Below are 14,216 nucleotides of genomic sequence, written 5' to 3'. Positions count from 1 at the left end.
ATGTGCTGTTACATATTACAGTGCACGTCCGGTGGTAAATACATGTGCTGTTACATATTACAGTGCCTGTCTGGGGTAAATACATGTGCTGTTACATATTACAGTGCACGTCCGGTGGTAAATACATGTGCTGTTACATATTACAGTGCCTGTCTGGGGTAAATACATGTGCTGTTACATATTACAGTGCACGTCCGGTGGTAAATACATGTGCTGTTACATATTACAGTGCACGTCCGGTGGTAAATACATGTGCTGTTACATATTACAGTGCCTGTCTGGGGTAAATACATGTGCTGTTACATATTACAGTGCCTGTCTGGGGTAAATGCATGTGCTGTTACATATTACAGTGCCTGTCTGGGGTAAATACATGTGCTGTTACATATTACAGTGCCTGTCTGGGGTAAATACATGTGCTGTTACATATTACAGTGCCTGTCTGGGGTAAATACATGTGCTGTTACATATTACAGTGCCTGTCTGGGGTAAATACATGTGCTGTTACATATTACAGTGCCTGTCTGGGGTAAATACATGTGCTGTTACATATTACAGTGCCTGTCCGGGGTAAATACATGTGCTGTTACATATTACAGTGCAATTGCATGTCAGAATAACTTTATTTGTTCACATCAACCAACTGAAAACACTGCTACGAGTGTTCCACATGCTGGCACACTACATGCTATATGAAGACTGGGAAAATCTGAATTTACACCATATTCCTTACACTGCACACTATATAGGGCGGCATTTACTGGGCATGCTCTGAACATGATTCTGAACATGTCAACTAGACAGGAAGTGTTTTTACCTGTTTGCTCACATCACCATGAAAACCTGCAGCCTGTTGCTCAATTGGTAGAACATGGCGCTTGCAACGCCAGGGTTGTGGGTTAGATTCCCACGGGGAACCAATACAAAAAATGTGTGAACTCACTAGTGTAAGTTGCTCTGGATAAGAGTGTAAAATATGTGGGTATGATGAATGTGTGTTAACCCTACCAATACCAGTGTTGGCTGATTTGGAAAGCCATAGTCAATCAACATTATAATAATACTCTTAGGAAAAATATTTATCTTTAACGTACAATCTGTGGATACTATGCAACTAGAGAAGTTCAAAGTTCATGTGAGACAGCACAGTTGAAAAATATATGGTGCGTGGAAATCAAAAGGGAGTGGTCTACAGAGATAGGTGGGATGGGCTGAGGGAAGCAGAGGGCTGGGTTTAAAATGCTTATTATCGGTAATAGTTATTACTGAAAACAATATATAGATGTCCAAGTACTAACTATCCAAAAGGTTGTGTGTGTATATACTGTATATACACTACATGACCAAAAGTATGTGGACACCTGCTCGTCGCACATCTCATTCCAAAATCAAGGGCATTAATATGAAGTTGGTCCCCCCTTTGTTGCTGTAACAACTCTACACTTCTGGGAAGAATTTCCACTAGATGTTGGAACATTCCTGTAGGGACTTGCTTCCATTCAGCCACAAGAGCATTAGTGAGGTCAGGCACTGATGTTGGATGATTAGGCCTGGCTCGCAGTCGATGTTCAAATTCATCCCAAAAGTGTTTGATGGGGTTGAGGTCAGCTCTGTGCAGGCCAGTCAAGTTCTTCAAAAAACATTTCTTTATGGACCTCGCTTTGTGCACGAGGGCATTGTCATGTTGAAATAGGAAAGGGCCTTACCCAAACTGTTGCCACAAAGTTGGAAGCACAGAATCATCTAGAATGGCATTGTATGCTGTAGGGTTAAGATTTCCCTTCACTGGAACTAAGGTGCCTAGCCCGAACCATAAAAAACAGCCCCAGACCATTATTCCCCCTCCACCAAACTTTACAGTTGGCAAACAGCATTTTCCTGGCATCTGCCAAACCCAGATTTGTCCTTCGGACTGCCAGATGGTGAAGCGTGATTCATCACTCCACATAATGCCTTTCCACTGCTCCAGATTCCAATGGTGGCAAGCCTTACACCACTTCAGCCGACACTTGGCATTGCGCATGGTGATCTTAGGCTTGTGTGCAGCTGCTTGGCCATGGAAACACATTTCATGACGCTCCTGATGAACAGTTCTTGTGCTGACATTCCTTCCAGAGCCAGTTTGGAACTAGGTAGTGAGTGTTACAACCCAGGACAGACGATTTTTACACGCTACGTTCTTCAGCACTCGCTGGTCCCGTTCTAAAAGCTTGTGCAGCATACCACTTTGTGGCTGAGCCGTTGTTGCTCCTAGACTTTTCCATTTCACAATAACATCACTTACATTTGACCGGGGCAGCTCAAGCTAGTCAAAACTGACTTGTTGGAAAGGTGGCATCCTATGACGGTGTTACGTTGAAAGTCACTGAACACTTCAGTAAGGCCATTCTACTGCCAATGTTTGTCTATGGAGATTGCATGGCAGTTTGATCGATTATATACACCTGTCAGCAACGGGGGTGGCACGGGGGTGGCAGCATCATGTTGTGGGGGTGCTTTGCTGCAGGAGGGACTGGTGCACTTCACAAAATAGATGGCATCATGAGGAAAGGAAAATTATGTGGATATATTGAAGCAACATCTCAAGACATCAGTCAGGAAGTTAAAGCTTGGTCGCAAATGGGTCTTCCAAATGGACAATGACCCCAAGCATACTTCCAAAGTTGTGGCAAAATGGCTTAAGGACAACAAAGTCAAGGTATTGGAGTGGCCATCACAACGCCCTGACCTGCAAAGAAACCACTACTAATGGACACCAATAATAAGAAGAGACTTGCTTGTGCCAAGAAACACGAGAAATTGACATTAGACCGGTGGAAATATGTATTTTTGTCTGATGAGTCCAAATCTGGTGACACTGTCTGTGATTTATTTAGAATTCAAGGCCCACTTAACCAGCATCGCTACCACAGCATTCTGCAGCGATACGCCATCCCATCTGGTTTGCACTTAGTGGGACTATCATTTGTTTTTCAATAGGACAATGACCCAAAACACACCTCCAGGCTGTGTAAGGGCTATTTGACCAAGAAGGAGAGTGATGGAGTGCTGCATCAGATGACCTGGCCTCCACAATCACTTGTCCTCAACCAAATTGAGATGTTTTAAGACGAGTCGGACCCAGAGTGAAGGAAAAGCAGCCAACAAGTGCTCAACATATGTGGGAACTCCTTCAAGACTATTGGAAAAGCATTCCTCATGAAGCTGGTTGAGAGAATGCCAAGAGTGTGCAAAGCTGTCATCAAGGCAACGGGAGGCTATTTGAATAATCTAACATCTAAAATATATTTGGATTTGTTGAACACTTTTTTGGTTACTACATGATTCCATATGTGTTATTTCATAGTTTAGATGTCTTCACTATTATTCTACAATGTAGAAAATAGTAAAAAATAAAGAAAAACCCTTGAATGAGTAGGTGTGTCCAAACTTTTGACTGGTACTGTATGTAAAATGTGTGTAAAATGTTAATGTAACAAAAAACCTTTGTCCCCCAAAGAAGATGCGAGTGGGTGGGTGTAAGTCGCTCTGGATAAGAGCGTCTATTAAAATGTGGGTGTGCATCCGGGTGGGTGGGTGAGTGGATGGGTTGTTTTGTAGCCTATAGTGTGGTGATTAGCTGTCTGATGAGTGTGCATGTGTTTTGTAAACTTCCACACACATCTAGAGCTATAGGTAACCATAGTAACCAGTTACGTTATAGCCCTGCCCACTGGATCAAAGACTGGCTGTAGTTTACTCAGCAGCAGCACTGTGACTCACCTGCAGCCTGCTAGTCAAGACTGCTAGCCTACGGCTAACATGCTACATCCTGCACAGTGACTGTCTGTTGGCTAACACTACCCACAGGCCTAGCCTGCATGAGTCTGTGCTCCAAGGATAACATTACCGCAAGGCATTAAATAGTCCTACTCTCAAATCACAGGATGTCTTTGTTATATTTGGTTAAGACCTGCACTAACCTATCCTCTGAGGTAAGTTGTTAGGTCAGAGTGAGAGCGTAACTGTACAGGTGGGGTTACTCACCCTGACCTGAAGGCAGGTCGAAATTACACAACAAGCACTGTACACCTGAGATATCTTCCACAAGCTGTGCGTGTGTGTGTGTTTGTGCGTACGTGTGTGCTCATTGGGTTGAGATTGGGTTAAGCCAATCACATGCTGTTTTACTGACTGCAAGGGAACAAGGGGCACACTGATTGGTTTGCAGACAGATGAATGACAACATCCAGTGCTGACAGTGTCTGATGTACCTGTCTAACAAGACACATTCACACACGGAACATCTATTTGTTTGGTTTGTTGTGGCAACAACAACTTTTTACCTCAAGTGGTGACACAGGATTAATGACAGGAACTGTGTGTGTCTGCGTGTGCATGCGCGCGTGTGTTTGTTATGTGTTTCTCAGAAAAGGGCAAGACTGTTTTAAAGGCAGCAAACAGAATCGGTTTGAAGCCATAAACCACTTCAGGAGGATTTAAGAACCAAACCTCCACTCCAGGCTATATAGTTATATCTATCATCACTGTCTGACTCAGAGTTGCCGAACCCATGCTTGTTCATTCAACGTTCCCACCAGTCATTCTCTGCATTCCTGTGTGAACATCGGGAGAGAGTGGGACAGAGGAAAATAGAGAGAGCAAGAGGGGAAGGGAGAGGGAATGATAGAGGGGGCAAGGGAGATAAGGCAGGAGAAAGAAAAAGAGAGGAGTATTGATGGAGATAGAGGGAGGGAGCATGATAGGGAGCGAGGGATAGAGAGGGAATTAAAGAGAGAGGCAGAGGGAACATTTGTCCCTGTCTCAACACGTGAATAAGTAACTGAGGCTGTGTTTACACAGGCAGCCCAATTCTGATATTTTCTGCACTAATTGTTCTTTTGACGAATCAGATCACCTCTGCAAAAGATCTGACGTGAAAATATCTGATGTGATCGGTTAAAAGACCAATTGGTGCAGAAAATATATGAATTGGGCTGCCTGTGCAAACAGAGGTAGACCAATCAGATCCGCTATGAGATCTATGAGATCAGATCTGATGTGATTGGTCAAAAGACAAATTAGTAGAAAAAATATTTGAATTGGGTGAACACAGCGTGAGGAGACAGAACCTGTACAATTACACACACACACACACACGCACACGCACACACACACATACACACCTGAACACGCCTCACTAAACAAACACACAGATTGATCCTGCATACCAATTCAGGTGGATTCTACAGTTAGTCGTTTAAATAGGTCAGTGAGAATAGTACAGGGTGAGAGAGAGAGAAGGGGGAGGGGTACCTGTCCTTCTCTATATTATCACTGGCACTCACACGGGCAGATCTGAAATGACACCCTATTCCCATCCTAATTCACATAGGGCTCTGTCCAAAAGTAGTGCACTTCATAGGGAATTAGAGTGTAATTTGAGACGCAGACACAGACAGAAGTACATATATCATCAGGATATCATCACTGTCTGACTGAAAAGACAACAGCACCACATACAGTACAATGACTCAAGGTCAGATACTACAAGTACACAAAGGGATAGAATGAATTCTCGTAAGCATGAGAACACACACGGATAGACATTGACCCTTATTAAGACAATGCAAACAAAGGGCGCAGCCTTGACAGCATAATGGTCCCGTGTGGCTCAGTTGATAGAGCATGGCGCTTGCAACGCCAGGGTTGTGGGTTCAATTCCCACGGGGGACCAGGATGAATATGTATGAACTTTCCAATTTGTAAGTCGCTCTGGATAAGAGTGTCTGCTAAATGACTTAAATGTAAAATGATATAGGCTATAACAGAGGGCTACTGTAATACAGAAGTTTCTTTGTGTGTATGTGAATTTATATAAATTAATTGGAAACTGCCAAGCAAGTCTTGCAGAGTTTCTATTGGTTGGCAGCTTTCAATGAAACCAGACGTTATTACTAGAGAAGCCTAATTCAACAGTGATCGCGATAGATACTGTCAGCTACAGAACTACTGGTAACATTTGACTGCTTCAAGGTTCAAAGTGCTATTTCATTCTCTTGTTATAGTAAAGGCTACATACACTGAGTTACATAGAGATTATTGCAATAGGCTAATTTATAGAAGGCACGGAGAGATCACTTGGATAGATTTACCTGTTTCAGAGAGAGTTGTTATGGACATAATGACTCAGTCTCTTACCCTCAAGTGGGCATCAACCTGTAGACTACCTTGTCTTTTTTGCTTGAACCGCTGTGTATGGCCGTATATCCCTTCCGCGGTACTGCCACTAGTGTTCCTCGGCTCGTCTGTGTATTACATTCCTTTCTCCCGTTGGGACTCCACCCTATCTGATCAAAACGCCCAGGAGCTCCACACTACTCAGGCCGGACCTGTCTGCCTCTGCGCTCTTCCACACCGCCGGGAGATAAAACAGGGAAGAAGTTGAGTAACTCACTCTCTTTGCTTCCTACTAACTCCTCATATTCTCAATGTTGTTAAAGCTGACAGTTGAAAACTATTGGAAGTTGACTAGTGGCATATTTCAAAAACTGTTACCACAGAGTTTCTAAACCCAGAGCCACAACATCGCGAGACTTCCGGGAACGCGTGCTGAACAGACCAAGCAGACCAGGCAGGGGTTTGGGTTTTTAGAAGTCAATGAGAGAAGTGAAAATGTCTTCCTTAGTTCTTAATTTTCTCGAAATCTAAAGGCACAACCTATATTCGAGACACTGTCGTTGAACATGATCTTAAAGTGACACTGACACGTTTTCATTTTCGTGAAAAACAACTTTATATTGATTTGACGGCCTGCGCGTGCACAGTTCAGCGTGAGGCGACACACAATGACGTGTTTCTGCGCATGAGCATAGCTAGCCAACGTCGCCATGACATCGCCTACAAGCGTTTTCGGGAATTTCCATTGGAGAAGCAGTTTCTGCCTATCTTAATACTGTACTCTCTTTGCTATTACCACCTCCCGGCTCGCTCGCTCGCTCTTGTTCTGTCTCTCTCTCTCTCTCTCTCTCTCTCCATTCACCAGTGAGCTGTAGCATGGTTTGTGCTTCAGACAGTTGAGTATGCTACTACCAAGTGTGCACCCCTCTCCTTCTCGCCTTATTTTTTGTCTTTCTTCTTTCCGCTCTCCCTCGTTCTCTCCTTTATGTCCCCCTCCTCTCTCTCGCTCTAACTGCGGACAGGGAAGTCTGAGAGATAGAGCTCTTGTTTCTTCATGACTTTACCGTCCTTCATGCTGATTCAGCTGCATAGTGTTAACATAGCAAAGTTGTCCATGTCTACCAGTAGGTCACTCTAATCCATCAAACATTTTTGAGTTGCACTTGTTCTGTTTGTCCTGCACAGTACAATCCCACTGGGCAAAACTGGTTGAATCAACGTTGTTTCCACGTCATTTCAACAACAAAAATACAATCTGATGATGTTTAATCAAAGTGGAAAACTGATTGGATTTTTTTTTAAATCATCAACATAAGGGAATTTCGTATTTTTTTCACCCAACTTTTTACCTAAATCCAATGACATGGTGACATTTTTTGTTGATTTCAGGTTTAATTCAGGTTAGTTGACAACTCAACCAAATGTTAATTCATGTTTCCCATATCTACACTAAGGGGCACTGAGTTTTCTTACTGTGTGTGTGTGTGTGTGTGTGTGTGTGTTTGTGTGTGTGTGTTTGACGTGGGCTGTCTTTTGTTCTGTCAGATCAGCTCCACCCTGCTCTCCTGATATCCTGCAGCACACACACACACACACACACATGCTTGTTCAGCGCAGGGTGTGTCTCACGGTTGTGGATCTCTGCCCACGTACCTTGGTGCAACCTGCCCTGTGTTACACACACACTACATGTACACACCTGATCTAGGCCGAGATAAGCAAATCTACTTCTCCCTGGTGCGTATGATAACACAACTAGTCTCACGTTCATCTATGTTTCTGAAACGTCAAATTTCAAAGTTGTTCCAAACATCACATTTCTAAGTGTTTAAGGTTAAGTTTAGGCATTAACTCCTATTGGTTAAGGTAAGTGTTAAGGTTTGGGATAGGCTTAAAACAAAAATCTCAAAAACAACTTTCTATCGCTGGATTCTGGTAACCTTTGGAATCAGAGGCAGATGCCTTCCGCCATCCACATCCACAATGCCAAAACCTTCTTGAAGGTAACAGCGCTCACTGTTGCCCCTAGTGGCCGGTTCAACATATTCTCCCGACGTCCTCAGACATAGGTGGAAGTCAAATACTGACTTGTATCACAGGTGACCTGGCTGTGATAACAACACTCCATGAAAGTTAATTTGCATACAGTGTAAGTGTATAACCATACGTGTGTATGAGTGAAAATGTCTTAGACTTAGTGTGTCTATGCTGTTCACCTGAGTATTTTTTAGCTAAGTTAGCAGCTGGAAATGTGAGTGTGTGTGTGAGGTGCGATTGAGGGTGTGGTCTCTTCTAGGAATGTGCCACGGGCTTCAGGACCACACCCAGCTCCTCTCTCTCGCTCTCTCTCCCCCATCTTCACCCCTCTCTCTGACTCACCTCCTAGCCATAGAGCAGAACCACAGGTCTGGGCCTGACTCTGGACAGCAGATAAAACCTGGCATGGACCAACACACTTGGAACTGGACAGTAAGCTGGGACGCAGAGAGAATGGATCAGGAGTCTGAGAGAAATCCTGTCGGCAGCAGCATTAGCCTATTGCTTTCTCTCTCATCCTCAAGACTCAACTCTAGAGACACTGGGGTTTGGAAGGGAAGGGGAGGTTAGGTGTTGGTTTAGATCCTCCTCCAATGAACACAGACACAGAGTACACTCACATCCACCTACACACACTGAGAAAATGACACACGTGAAAATGTCTAGAAAGCTTTCCCAGAATGCTTTTTCCATCCTGTAAATCAAATCAAAGTTTATTTGTCACGTGCGCCGAATACAACAGGTGTAGTAGACCTTACAGTGAAATGCTTACTTACAGGCTCTAACCAATAGTGCAAAAAAGCTATTAGGTGAACAATAGGTAAGTAAAGAAATAAAAAACAACAGTAAAAAGACTGAAAACCAGTAGAAAGGCTACATACAGACACCAGTTAGTCAGGCTTATTGAGGTAGTATGTACATGTAGATATGGTTAAAGTGACTATGCATATATGATGAACAGAGAGTAGCAGTAGCGTAAAGAGGGGTTGGTGGGTGTCGGGACACAACGCAGATAGCCCGGTTAGCCAATGTGCGGGAGCACTGGTTGGTCGGGCCTATTGAGGTAGTATGTACATATGTACATGAATGTATAGTTAAAGTGACTGTGCATATATGATAGACAGAGAGTAGCAGCAGCATAAAATAGGGGTTGGGGGGGGGGGGGGGGGCACAATGCAAATAGTCTGGGTAGCCATTTGATTACCTGTTCAGGAGTCTCATGGCTTGGGGGTAAAAACTGTTGAGAAGCCTTTTTGTCCTAGACTTGGCACTCCGGTACAGCTTGCCATGCGGTAGTAGAGAGAACAGTGGGTGGCTGGGGTCTTTGACAATTTGTTGGGCCTTCCTCTGACATCGCCTGGTGTAGAGGTCCTGGATGGCAGACAGCTTAGCCCCAGTGATGTACTGGGCCGTACGCACTACCCTCTGTAATGCCTTGCGGTCAGAGGCCGCGCAATTGTCGTACCAGGCAGTGATGCAACCAGTCAGGATGCTCTCGATGTTGCAGCTGTAGAACCTTTTGAGGATCTCAGCACCCATGACAAATCTTTTTAGTTTCCTGAGGGGGAATAGGCATTGTCATGTCCTCTTCACGACTGTCTTGGTGTCTTTGGACCATTCTAGTTTGTTGGTGATGTGAACACCAAAGAACTTGAAGCTCTCAACCTGCTCCACTACAGCCCCGTCGATGAGAATGGGGGCGTACTCGGTCCTCCTTTTCCTGTAGTCCACGATCATCTCCTTAGTCTTGGTTACGTTGAGGGATAGGTTGTTATTCTGGCACCACCCGGCCAGGTCTCTGACCTCCTCCCTATAGGCTGCCTCGTCATTGTCGGTGATCAGGCCTACCACTGTTGTGTCGTCTGCAAACTTAATGATGGTGTTGGAGTCATGCCTGGCCATGCAGTTGTGGGTGAACAGGGAGTACAGGAGGGGACTGAGCACGCACCCCTGGGGGGCTCCAGTGTTGAGGATCAGCGTGGCAGATGTGTTTCTACCTACCCTCAAATAATGTCACACCTGCGTTTCAGGTGACTCACTGCAGCCAAAACGCACTGAGGTTACACAAACACACACACACACACAGTGGAGCTGAAATGCTGGAAGGTCATCCCTCTGTGGTGAGTAAAGGTACGCAGTAACATGTCATGTCAGCAGTGTGTGTGTGGTTTCCCTGTGTGTCTGTGGTTGTTTGAGTACCTGTAATCATAAATTACATATGTGTTAGTTAAACAACTAACACATGACACACTGTGTTAGGTACCTCTGTGTTGGCCTTAGATTACCGTCCCTGTAGAGTTGTGGTGTGTACCTTCATGATAATATATTGTGACACACACACCAGAATGAAGGAACCAGAAAAATCAGTTACTGTAGGTATGACTCCACCAATATGTGACAGAATACTAGAGGGATGAAAACTGAACCTTGAGAAAGAGACTGACAACAAGTTCTCAGGTTCAACAGACCTCAGAGAGGAGCATGCAGCCATGGCCTCAGCTCTGTCTGTGTGTGTCTCTCAGCTCCCTCCCACCCGTCAACAGGTTCTACAGCATTAGTACATACAACTTGTCAGGTGGAATGGTGCTGATGCTATCATTAACATATTTACAGATTGTTACAGTGTAATGCATGTAAAGGTTGCTCACAAGCCAGAGGACACACACACACAGTGGTATTTATTTAATCTTTAACCAGGAAAGATCCTTGAGCTCTTTATGAGGGACGTAGTTGTTCTCATCCCAGCCATTGGCAGTGTATATACAGTATATTTGACCAACAGAAGCCTATGCTAACTCCATTTTAACGGCTATTATGCCTTTCCCTAACCCTAACCCTAACCTCACTAAAACTACACCTAACCTCACTGAAACTACACCTAACCTCACTGAAACTACACCTAACCTCACTGAAACTACAACTAACCTCACTGAAACTACAACTAACCTCACTGAAACTGCAACTAACCTCATTAAACTACACCTAACCTAACCTCACTGAAACTACACCTAACCTCACTAAAACTACACCTAACCTCACTGAAACTACACCTAACCTCACTGAAACTACAACTAACCTCACTGAAACTACAACTAACCTCACTGAAACTACAACTAACCTCACTGAAACTACACCTAATCTCACTGAAACTACAACTAAACTCACTGAAACTACACCTAACCTCACTGAAACTACACCTAATCTCACTGAAACTACACCTAACCTCACTGAAATTACACCTAACCTTCATTCATTTTGACCCCTATGCCTAATCTTGCATTTTTCTTCTGCCAGTCGAATATTTGCTTCCTTTAAATAAAGCCTGAATAAAAAATCTAATAATATGTACAAATCACCCAGAACCACAATTCCAAACAGAGGAATACAATACACAATATCAAGGGCAGAAGAACAATTGCCTAGTTATATAATTACATTTAAATAAAGTTAAAATAAGAACGATCCCAAAATGTTCACCAATTTGCTGAGCATGGGACTATCTGTAACTTTGATATACACAGTGGCCACTATTAGTGTGTAGTTCCAGGGTTTAGTCTTTGTGTGTGTCTGTTGTCTGTCTCTTGCCCTCATCCAGCACCTCCTCTAGATAGCAGAGCTGAGACAACTTTAGCTGTTCTATGAACACACGCATGCACACACTCATATCAAGCACAGATACATCATAGTTGCACACCTGATGGTGCACTAGCCCCATGTTAAAGTCTACAGTACACTACAGTCATCATGTGTAGAGGTTCAAACCAGCCTTCAACACCTGAGACTTGGTGTTTTCTATCCTCTCTATTTTGGCAGACAGTCTGTCTGGGCTCTGGAGCGAAGATACATAACATTTAGTATTCACAGATCTGGAGAGACTGGATAGATAAAAGCAATATGGTGGATGCTCTCTAAGGCTATTCAGTTCTATTGGATTTATAGATTTCAAACAGGTATAAGCAAACAAACTCACTCACAAATGTGCTTATGCTCTTCTATCTGCTGCTGGAGCTGGTTTTCAAACTTTATGCTATCAGAAAAAATACAGGATCAGTGGCGATTTTAGCATGTAAATCTAGGTGGGGCAAATTTTTGAAATACTTTTCATGCATGTCAGCAAAGCCACTACACAACACATTAATTGCACAATAACAGTGACAAACAGTGCCCACAAACTGGTAGGGCCTACATAAAGCTATCCCAACAGCAGTCCCAACACCTTACCACTGTTACACCTGGCTATCAGCGGAGCCTCGTCTGGCAGCAAAAAAGTTCATTCGGTCTCATTTTCTACCTTTTAAAAAAACATAGCTGACTTAGTTAAACAAATGTGGTTTCTACTGACAATTGAGATGTACAAACTATGGCATAAGGGGAACGACGAGCGGATAAGAGACAATCCGTAGTTTCGATGAAGACAATTAGCGAGCTAGTACGGACGTAGTCAATATAACTAATTGTTCACCACTTTTGAAATGTACAGTGACAGAATATAGAACATGGGCCATTCTTACAGTTTCTCCCTGTATACCAAGTTAGAACCGTAGGATAAATAAAGGGGGCATATAAGCAGACTCTTACAGTTTTCAATGATTACATTTCTCAAAAACAGGTTATAGGCTACATGTGCACCACCAATTCAGAACAGTAGGCAAAATGATGAGGGGAAAAGGGACCAAATTATTAGGGTGAGGCACATGCTAACAGCTTACTACACAACATACACTTAGTATTACTTTCTTTGCTACAGTACACATCTCCCTGCATATTACATAATTTATGCAGCAGCATACAATACATTTTTGGACTCTTCATGGGCAAATTTTGTCATCAAACTTTGTTATCAAAGTCTGGCATTCTCTGGATCTATGGTGTCTTCAAGACAACTGGAAACTCTGAAAACAACAAGGTCGAATCATAATGACGTCAGGGATCTTCAGGTCGAAGCTCTAGAAAGAGGCCCGAGTCCCCGACTTGCAAATCCGAGTTGGATGACCGTTCAAACTGTGTTTCCTAGTCGGACCTCTTTTTTTCTCATTATAACTAAACTCAGCAAGAAAAGAAACGTTCCTTTCAGGACCCTGTCTTTCAAAGATAATTTTTAAAAATCCAATAACTTCACAGATCTTCATTGTAAAGGGTTTAAACACTGTTTCCCATGCTTGTTCAATGAACCTATGAGGGCACAAGGCGAGACCCAGATGCAGACACGGGAGGCAGATGGTTTGAGTCTTGATATTTATTAAACAATCTAAAAGAGGTAAGCAAGAGAATGGTCATGGACAGGCAAAAGGACTAAAACCAGTTCAGAGTCCAGGAGGTACAGAGTGGCAGGCAGGCTTGAGGTCAGGGCAGGCAGAATGGTCAGGCATGCAGGCACAGAGTCCAGAAAACAGGAAAGTGTCAAAAACCGGGAGGACTAGTGAAAGAGAATAGAAGCACAGGAAAAACGCTGGTTGACTTGAAAAACATACAGACAAACTGGCACAGATAGACAGGAAACACAGGGATAAATACACCAGGGAAAATAAGAAACACCTGGAGGGGATGGAGACAATCAAAAGACAGGTGAAACAGATCAGGGTGTGACAGAACCATAAACAATTAATGAACATGCACCTTTTGGGGGTTACCCTGGGAGTCAGGTGTGGGGCTACACCAATGCTATGATTACTGTATATATGTGATAACCTTTGCATGCTTGCAATGCGTAATGATGGAAAAGTACTGGGTAAATGGAGATGTACTGCTTTAGTTCTCAGGCTGAGAATTGTCTGCACCTGCTGATAGTCACCCAGCCTCAAGGCCGAGATAGTAGAGTAAGAAACCAGAGTCTGGACATGTTTTTCTCATTTTAGATACTTTGTAACTAATGTGGAAGGACCACCAGAGGGCAGGCTGGGCTCACGGATAGTAGCCCAACAAGGCATGTGAGACAAGGTAACCAGAGGCAATTAAGCACAGCTGACGGTACTAATGACATATTCTCTTTCCCCTATAAGAGAGAGGAGGGAACCAGCAGG

The 14,216-nt window shown here is 43.6% G+C and overlaps 1 protein-coding gene across 1 annotated transcript in view; it reads right to left on the bottom strand.

Moving 5' to 3' along the window:
• The window catches only part of LOC129819902 (protein FAM83H-like), a 25,526-nt gene extending 18,981 nt beyond the window's left edge, over positions 1 to 6,545 (bottom strand). Inside the window, exon 1 of the mRNA XM_055876591.1 lies at positions 6,181 to 6,545. The gene's annotated coding sequence lies outside the window, so the exon portion shown is untranslated. The remainder of the gene's footprint in view (positions 1 to 6,180) is intronic.
• Positions 6,546 to 14,216: the final 7,671 nt, after the last annotated feature.

This window comes from Salvelinus fontinalis, chromosome 22, assembly GCF_029448725.1.
Source record: "Salvelinus fontinalis isolate EN_2023a chromosome 22, ASM2944872v1, whole genome shotgun sequence".
Lineage (NCBI taxonomy): Eukaryota > Metazoa > Chordata > Actinopteri > Salmoniformes > Salmonidae > Salvelinus > Salvelinus fontinalis.
Note: the sequence above shows the minus strand (reverse complement) of the source record. Positions and strands in the feature narration are given on the sequence as shown.